This window comes from Leptodactylus fuscus, chromosome 4, assembly GCF_031893055.1.
Source record: "Leptodactylus fuscus isolate aLepFus1 chromosome 4, aLepFus1.hap2, whole genome shotgun sequence".
Classification (NCBI taxonomy): Eukaryota; Metazoa; Chordata; class Amphibia; order Anura; family Leptodactylidae; genus Leptodactylus; species Leptodactylus fuscus.
This window is the reverse complement of record NC_134268.1, coordinates 199908048-199917753: the sequence shown is the minus strand read 5'-3', so window position 1 is coordinate 199917753 and position 9706 is coordinate 199908048. Positions and strand designations below refer to the sequence as shown.

General features: G+C 49.5%; 2 non-coding genes across 2 annotated transcripts; one reads left to right on the top strand and one right to left on the bottom strand.

The window, feature by feature from the left end:
- The first annotated feature begins 2066 nt into the window (after positions 1-2066).
- On the top strand, positions 2067-2193 carry LOC142201748 (U6atac minor spliceosomal RNA). Its single transcript, XR_012715640.1, has one exon. It is a non-coding gene; the product is annotated as a U6atac minor spliceosomal RNA (small nuclear RNA).
- Positions 2194-7942: 5749 nt separating this feature from the next.
- LOC142201747 (U6atac minor spliceosomal RNA) lies at positions 7943-8069 on the bottom strand. The gene has a single exon (XR_012715639.1). It is a non-coding gene; the product is annotated as a U6atac minor spliceosomal RNA (small nuclear RNA).
- Between the last annotated feature and the right edge of the window lie 1637 nt (positions 8070-9706).

Here is a 9706-nt window from a genome sequence, read left to right as displayed (position 1 = left end):
GTTGGGGCCGTATCATCACTTCCAGGACTCCTCCTCCAAAGGGCAAAGGTCATGCCAGATATTGATGGGATTTACATTTCTATTCTGTTTATTTATTTAAATGAATTAAATGAATTGCTGTCCTAAGAGGTGTGTGTGTGTGTGTGGGGGGGGGGGGGGGGGCGGGGGTCACTGCTCTGCTCCGTAACACAGCCTGACCCCAGTCATGAGACCAGTGGATTCTTTCAGCACTGCCAGCACACAAGTAACACAATAGTTGGTGTGACCATTGGCTACCTGCACTACATAGGGCAGTATATTAAGTGGACAGATTTTGCTTGCATATAAAGTTTTATTTGAACATAAACACCGATACACACGTCTATGTCCATCCATAGTATAATAAATGATCTATTAATAATCATGGGATGCAGCGGTGCACCTAGCATGTAGACAGGCCACACACCTACTATAAGGCCTTTGGCAGACAAGGGCCCAGCTCTAATCTTCTGCTTCCTAAAACCAATTCACTGCACTTTCCAGCAGTCACCACTAGGGGGAGCACAGTTTTTTACATCTTTCATTGAATGCAAAAGTTGCTGCATTAATTCCTATGCACAGAGCACCCCCTAGTGGTGGCTTCAGACAGCAGGTTTTATCACTTAGAGGCCTATAGAGGATGTTTATCAATGTATATATACATACATTGAAAAATTTGGGAGATGTCAGTCATTTTTGGTACATGGCCGTAAATTGTAACTTTTATTACCACATTTGACACTTTTCATAAAACTGAGGAGGGAGGGGGTGGAGCTTCATCATAAAATTATAAAGAGGGAGGTCCTTATTACATTTATATTTGGGGCAGATACCTGTATCTGACATCCGTGATAGGACGGCATCACCGCTCTTGCTTAGCCATTACACTACTGCCTTCTCTTTCCATATTACACAGACTGCCTTTAATGCACTTTTACTTAAAATGCTGCATATGATGTGAAAAACATGGCTGCTTTCTACTAGAAACAGCGCCACACCTAACCAGTGGTCATGCCCGGTACTTCAGCCCAGTGTCACTAAAGTAAATGGGGCTGAACTGGTGGTACACAGATGTGACACCATTTCTGGAATTAAGCAGGCATGTTTTCCTAATCCTGGACAATCCATTTAACTATGCAAGTATTGGATTTGTACGATAACTTGCTTTTTAGCTGGTTGGAACTTCTATATAACGTAAGTAAGATTAATGCAGTGCAGGGGTTCACAAATCTGGCTATGGTTTACATAAACATGAGTAGGCTGCAACAGATCTTTTTTTTTTTTCTAAAAATCCAATTTAAAAAATTCCTCATTGACATTATTATTATTATTGTGTCCATGCCATTTGTGTGTTACATTCACGTTCCAATGCTGAGATGTTTTATAGGAAGCTGCTGCCACCTAGTGGACAAAGCAAGTCACTGCAGCCATGTGCGGCGCCCATGATAGCAGATACAATAGTTGTCGCCCAGCCCCGTTACCTTGTCGCACTACAACTCCCAGCAAGCAGCTATAGCGGGGTCAGACCCCTAAAGACTAACAATGTCAGTGAAATCCACCACAAAAATTCTCCCCCGTCACCGTAGCCTGAGAATCCTCTCAGTAAGAGAATGTATTACTGCATTAGGGGTGTAAATACTATGATGGCGGACAAGGCAGCTGCTAAGGGGCCCCTGGAGAGTTGGGGCGCAGCCTTGGAAGGTCCCGACCCCAGAACTTGTATAAAACTCCCTTCTGTAAAGAGGAGACCCCGAGCGGACTGGAGACGTCACCGGAAACAAGTAGGAGGAGCGGGGCTCATAAGTCACACCCCCTTCATGGCCATTGGTGAGACTTTTGCATATATAATTCAGGCACTTTGGGGATGATTTGGGGGTGTTTAGGGGCTGATTTAGGGGAGATTTTGGGCGCAGAATTGATGAGGATGATGAGAGGGAAGATAGGAAGAGGAGTCAGTGATAAAGACGAGGTGGAGGATGGAGTCGCCATAATGTGAAAGCTCCGGTCCAGAAGGAGGTATATAAGGAGATGAGGCCGCCACTTACACTGTGTTGTATGAAAGGAGAGAAGGTTAGCACTCCCCTTGACAAGGATGGAAGAGGCCACATGGCCTACAACACACATACGGTTAAGGCATTGCCACCTACTTAGTGGCATCTCTAACCACATTTTTTGACGGGGGAGATAGTGTACAGTCTATTGTTCTCTGGTGTCAGCCATTGCAGGCTGTGGAGAGTCTGACTGTATGACAGGGGGATAGTATACAGTCTATTGTTCTCTGGTGTCAGCCATTACAGGCTGCAGGGTCTCCCCTGTCACCTCTGCAGGGTCTCAGATACAGAGAGGAGAGCGGCAGTGACATCACTACATTGTACCTGCTGCGGAAACCGGGGTGGACTTTTGGGGAACAGGAGAAGGAATTACTTTGTTTCCCCCTTCTTTGCTATGTATTATATTGTGTGGGGGCCACAAAGGGGGCATAATACTGTACGGGGGCCCGCAAAGGGGACATAATACTGTACGGGGGCCGCAAAGGGGGCATAATACTGTACGGGGGCCGCAAAGGGGGCATAATACTGTACGGGGGCCGCAAAGGGGGCATAATACTGTACGGGGGCCGCAAAGGGGGCATAATACTGTACGGGGGCCGCAAAGGGGACATAATACTGTACGGGGGCTGCAAAGGGGTCATAATACTGTACGGGGGCCGCAAAGGGGGCATAATACTGTACGGGGGCCACAAAGGTGGCATAATACTGTACGGGGCCGCAAAGGGGGCATAATACTGTACGGGGGCCGCAAAGGGGGCATAATACTGTACGGGGGCCGCAAAGGGGGCGTAATACTGTATGAATGACGCAAAGGGGCGTAATACTGTATGAGGGACGCAAAGGGGACATAATACTGTACGGGGGCCGCAAAGGGGGCGTAATACTGTACGGGGGCCGCAAAGGGGGCGTAATACTGTACGGGGGCCGCAAAGGGGACATAATACTGTACGGGGGCCGCAAAGGGGGCATAATACTGTACGGGGGCCGCAAAGGGGGCATAATATTGTACGGGGGCCGCAAAGGGGGCATAATACTGTACGGGGCCGCAAAGGGGGCATAATACTGTACAGGGGCCGCAAAGGGGGCATAATACTGTACGGGGCCGCAAAGGGGGCATAATACTGTACGGGAGCCGCAAAGGGGGCATAATACTGTACGGGGGCCGCAAAGGGGGCGTAATACTGTATGAATGACGCAAAGGGGGCGTAATACTGTAAGGGGGTCGCAAAGGGGACGTAATACTGTACGGGGGCCGCAAAGGGGACATAATACTGTACGGGGGCCGCAAAGGGGACATAATACTGTACGGGGGCCGCAAAGGGGGCATAATATTGTACGGGGGCCGCAAAGGGGGCGTAATACTGTATGAGGGACGCAAAGGGGGCATAATACTGTAAGGGGGTCGCAAAGGGGACATAATACTGTACGGGGGCCGCAAAGGGGGCATAATACTGTACGGGGGCCGCAAAGGGGGCATAATACTGTACGGGGGCCGCAAAAGGGGCATAATACTGTACGGGGGCCGCAAAGGGGACATAATACTATACGGGGGCCGCAAAGGGGGCATAATACTGTACGGGGGCCGCAAAGGGGGCATAATACTGTACGGGGGCCGCAAAGGGGGCATAATACTGTACGGGGCCGCAAAGGGGGCATAATACTGTACGGGGGCCGCAAAGGGGGCATAATACTGTACGGGGGCCGCAAAGGGGGCATAATACTGTACGGGGGCCGCAAAGGAGGCATAATACTGTACGGGGGCCGCAAAGGGGGCATAATACTGTACGGGGGCCGCAAAGGGGGCATAATACTGTACGGGGGCCGCAAAGGGGGCATAATACTGTACGGGGGCCGCAAAGGGGGCATAATACTGTACGGGGGCCGCAAAGGGGGCATAATACTGTACGGGGGCCGCAAAGGGGACATAATACTGTACGGGGGCCGCAAAGGGGGCATAATACTGTACGGGGCCGCAAAGGGGGCATAATACTGTACGGGGGCCGCAAAGGGGGCATAATACTGTACGGGGGCCGCAAAGGGGGCGTAATACTGTATGAATGATGCAAAGGGGGCGTAATACTGTAAGGGGGTCGCAAAGGGGACGTAATACTGTACGGGGGCCGCAAAGGGGACATAATACTGTACGGGGGCCGCAAAGGGGGCATAATATTGTACGGGGGCCGCAAAGGGGGCGTAATACTGTATGAGGGACGCAAAGGGGGCATAATACTGTAAGGGGGTCGCAAAGGGGACGTAATACTGTACGGGGGCCGCAAAGGGGGCGTAATACTGTACGGAGCCGCAAAGGGGGCGTAATACTGTACGGGGGCCGCAAAGGGGGCGTAATACTGTATGAGGGACGCAAAGGGGGCGTAATACTGTATGGGGGACGCAAAGGGGGCGTAATACTGTACGGGGGCCGCAAAGGGGGCGTAATACTGTATGGGGGCCGCAAAGGGGGCGTAATACTGTATGGGGGCCGCAAAGGGGGCGTAATACTGTATGGGGGATGCAAAGGGTACATAATACTGTACGGGAGCCGCAAAGGGGGCATCATACTGTACGGGGGCCGCAAAGGGGGCTTAATACTGTTTGGGGGGCCGCAACGGGGACATAATACTGTACGGGGGCCGCAAAGGGGGCATCATACTGTACGGGGGCCGCAAAGGGGGCTTAATACTGTTTGGGGGGCCGCAACGGGGACATAATACTGTACGGGGGCCGCAAAGGGGACGTAATACTGTACGGGGGCCGCAAAGGGGACATAATACTGTACGGGGGCCGCAAAGGGGGCATAATACTGTACGGGGGCCGCAAAGGGGGCATAATATTGTACGGGGGCCGCAAAGGGAACATAATAATGTTTGGGAGGCGTTGTCCTTCATGAAGGCCAAAGTATCAAAATACAACACAATGTGAGATTAAAACATAATTTATAATAACAGTCACAATAAAAGTCACCGCAAACCAAATGTGGTCCCAGGTGCTGCAGCCTGTACAGCGCTACCGCGTGACTGACTGCAAAAACATATAAGAGATGACCACGGACCTCTAGATAATAATACTAGTCTAGGTAATGACAATGTAGAAGATAATGCTGGGACTTGTAGTTCTACCTACTACAGAACTGAGTACACTGCTTTTGACGACCACTAGAGGTCAGACATGGCATCATCCTTGCACTAGTACAACCATAAGAGGGCGCTGATATCTTCCTGCCAGTCACAACATGGAGAATACATCAGTTTTTATATAGTAACTAGCTGGTACCCGCGACTTCGTCTACGGTGATTGTAGAAGTGGGTATATACAGGCGCGGGTAAGGTTTTCGTACTGTGTATAAGGTATGGGATATGAAATGTAACTTTGTATCTTGTTGTTGTTGTAATTCTGAGAGCACATGAGACTTTTGTGTTGGATGTAATTTGTATTTCAGCTGCTATACGGTGTTGTTATAGTGTCTTTGGGACAGAGTTATTTCAAGTGAATATATGGATATACGATATGGTATGATTTTTTATTTGCCACCAGTACATGTAAGTTTTGGGCACAGGATACTCTTGAGCAAGCAACATAAAGTCTGGCCCTGTGCATGACAGTGTAGTAATCAGTGGCGGATCCAGGGTTTGCGGGGCCCTGGGCAATTGACTTTGGCGGGGCCCTACGCGCAGCGCGCCGCAGCAAATTAGGCCCCACCCACTTTTATGTTGACTCCGCCCATTCTCATTCATTATTCATGTGATTCCACACAGTATAATCCTCCTACAGTCACCCGTAAATTATATGTCCCCCCTCCATCTCTCCCCATTTTCATATACACCCTTCATCTACCCCTAGTTTCATGTCCCCCCCCCTCTATCTCTGTCCGCAGTTTCATGCCATTCTCCTCCTTTATCTGCCCACAGTTTCATGTCCCCCCCCCGTCTCTGCCCCAGTGTCATGCCATTCTCCCCCCTTCATCTGCCCCAATGTCATGCCATTCTCCCCCCCTTCATCTGCCCCAGTGTCATGCCATCCCCCCCTTCATCTGCCCCAGTATCATGCCATTCTCCCCCCTTCATCTGCCTCAGTGTCATGCCGTTCTCCCCCCCTTCATTTGCCCCAGTGTCATGCCGTTCTCTCCCCCTTCATTTGCCCCAGTGTCATGCCATTCTCGCCCCTTCATCTGCCCCAGTGTCATGCTGTTCTCCCCCCTCCATCCACCCCAGTGTCATGCTATTCTCCCCCCTTCATCTGCCTCAGTGTCATGCCGTTCTTCCCCCCCCCCCTTCATTTGCCACAGTGTCATGCTGTTCCCCCCTCCCCTTCATTTGCCCCCCAGTTTCTTTGGGCCCCCTCCATCTCTGTCCCCAGTTTCATGCCGTTCTCTCCCCACCCCCTTCATCTTCCCCAGTGTCATGCCATTCCCCCCCTCCCCTTCATTTGCCCCCCAGTTTCATGGGCCCCCTTCATTATTTTCCACCTTAATATTTAATACAAAACAAACACTTACACTCACCTTCTATCACTCACCTTCCATCGTTCCCCCGATGCTCCTCTCTCTCACTCCAGTCACATACGCGATGCAGGAGCTGTGAGATCAGCTCCTGCTTAGCTGCGGCCCGGCTTGCGTGTGTAAGCGTGATGTGATGACGTCATCGCGCCTACACACGCAAGCCGGGCCGGAGCTTTAAAGCAGGAGCTGATCTCAAAGCTCCTGCATCGCGTATGTATTCAGCTCATCGGCGGACGGACGCCGATGAGCTGAAATCCTGACAGGCAAGTGCCGGGGGGCCCCCAGAGGCTCTGTGGGCCCCGGCACTTGCCCGACTATGCCGAGGCTGACCGGGACCATTTTGTTAGGGCCGGGCCGCGGGGCCCCGCTAAGCTCGCCCGGCCCTGGATCCGCCCCTGGTAGTAACTCCATGTGCCTCTTATTAATAGCAATTAACCCCATCATGTCCCTCACATTAACCCTTGTGTAAGAGTTACTGATATGTGAGAGACTTGGAGGTAATAATTAAGTATCTTCATTATTGAGGTCTTTAATTATTACCTCCATATGTCTCACATAGTAGTAACCTTTATATGAGGCACACAGGGGTTAATATGAGGGACATGATGGGGTTTATTCCTATTAATGTGAGGCACATGGAGTTACTAACATTAAACTAATAACCCCAAATGCCTGACATTAATGAGAACAGTAATCCTATGTACCTGTGTGTTTTTCAGTGTCACTTTGCTAGCAGCTTCCTCTTCTCCTCGGGGAATCCTTGCAGGATGCAGACCACTATAGCAGGCACAGACCTGAGCGATTAAGCTCCACCCCCTGGGTTTCCTGCACCCTTCTCAAAGGGGAGTGTCCTTATGCCTCAGCTCTAGCAGCCCACTGAAGAGACTCGGACTGCATTTAACTCTTGCAGGTCCTGTGCTGCTGGTGTGCCAGTGAAATATGGCAGGAGTGCCACTCTTGGCATGCTGACCTCTGCTGTAGAGGGTAATATGAATTTTGTGGCTTGCTATGGTCCAAAGTGTGTGAGATTGCAGAGATAGTGATGTGAGTTTGGGTTTTGTGGGGGTCCTGGGAAAAACGTATGTGCGCTATTGTGACGAAAAGTAGCCTATTGCGCAATGGGGTGTATTAACTATGTTTGTGGAAAATTTCAACCAAATCGGTGGAGCGGGTTTTGCGTGATTGACTAACAAACATCCGAACATCGAAACCCACAAACATCCAAACTCACAAACTTTCACATTTATAATATTAATAGGATGGAGGGAAAGGGGTTGATATTATTATTATTAATTAATTAATTACAGTGATTATTATTATTATTAATAATTATAATAATAATAGGTAGGGTTACTATTATAATAAATGGGATTACAAGAAAAAACCTTGGTTAGAGATGCCACTAAGTAGGTGGCAATGCCTTAACCGTATGTGTGTTGTAGGCCATGTGGCCTCTTCCATCCTTGTCAAGGGGAGTGCTAACCTTCTCTCCTTTCATACAACACAGTGTAAGTGGTGGCCTCATCTCCTTATATACCTCCTTCTGGACCGGAGCTTTCCTATTAGGGAGACTCCAACTCTACCTCCCCCTCTCTGTTGATGAATCCTCTGTATATCATCACTCTCATCATCCTCACCAGGTTTGCATTGACCATATCTACTAAATTAGCATCTAAATTTGCCCTAAATCTTGCCAAGAGTGTACTAATTATATATGCAAAATTCTGACCAATGGCCATTAGGGGGTGTGGTTTCTGAATGCCTCTGTTCCCAACATCAGCGCCCTCTTGTGTGTGTGTTTGGTATTGGGTCCTTGGCTGGGCCTGAGCTGCGTGATCTCTCTTTAGCTCTGCACACGTTGTAGTTCCTGGGATTATATTTGATATAGCCATAAAGTTATGTTTTAGTCTCACGTCTTTGATTCTTTTTGGTTACGTTTTTTGGTGCCGGTACATCTACCTTCCTATGTGCTTGTATTGGCTGGTTGAGGTTAGACATTGGCCACAGCGGTCACCTAACCCTGTGCACCTCAAGCCGTGGCAGAGGGAATGGGGGATGGATCGTCTGAACCAGAGGTCTGATATAAAGCTCAAACACACCAATCCTAAATCTATAATGGGCCCCGACCTACCTTGTGATGTTATGAATGGGGGATACAGGCCCACAACTTACTTGATGTCTTCATCTAACAGCAAGACATCTGAATCTTCTGCAGGACTTGTCTGGCCACCTCGGCCCTGGTATCATACGTGGCAGTCATCCCTACTAACTACAGCTCTGGGGTCACGGACACCACATCCGCCAATAACTCCTATCAGTCCCCGCCACAAACAACTCACGTGAGGGAACTGGAGGATGGGAGAAGTAGTTGTAGTATTGTCAACAATAGGCCAGGGACATTCAACTGACTCCCCCAGCCCAGCTCCTAAGTTGGGGCCAGGTAGAGGGGGCTTTCGGTGTACCTGGTGGTGGTGGTAGCTCCTCCAGGGCGCTTCCAATTGGGTCCCCTTCACTCTGTAGCGGGATGATGGAGGTATCATTGCAGTGGAACCCAATGACCAAACTTTATTGCAGTATTAATTACCAATGCCGCTACCTGGTGGGGGTAGTAGTAGGAGCCGCTGGGGGTGATAGTACTGGGCTTTCTACCAGTAAGGGGTTGCCCCTAAATAGATGCTAACACAGTGCTTTTTATCTGCACTGCAGGAATCCTATGCTCTGCTTCTCTACCAGGGTTGAGTCGATCTTGAGATTTCAGGATCGATTTTAACATCCGATCCCGAAATTTACTCGATCACCGATTAGAATCCGATTCGATCACTTAACCTTAGTTACTTTATGTTTATGGAGTGGGGTTGAGCCAATCTTGAGATTTCAGGATTGATTTTAAAATCCGATTTCCAATCATTTTCCATTCAATCCCGATCATGAAATTTACTCGATTGCCGATCGGAATCCGATCCCGATCGCTCAACCCTATTCTCTACTATGTATAGGGGGCTGATGTGAGAAAATCCCAAGGATCCCTGTATATATCTGCATTGCAGAGTCCAGACTGTGAGGCTCTGGGAAACCTGACCTTCTCCAATTTAGGCACTCTGTCTCCCTTCTGGGGGCTGACACTAAATGCTCCCTGTCTCAG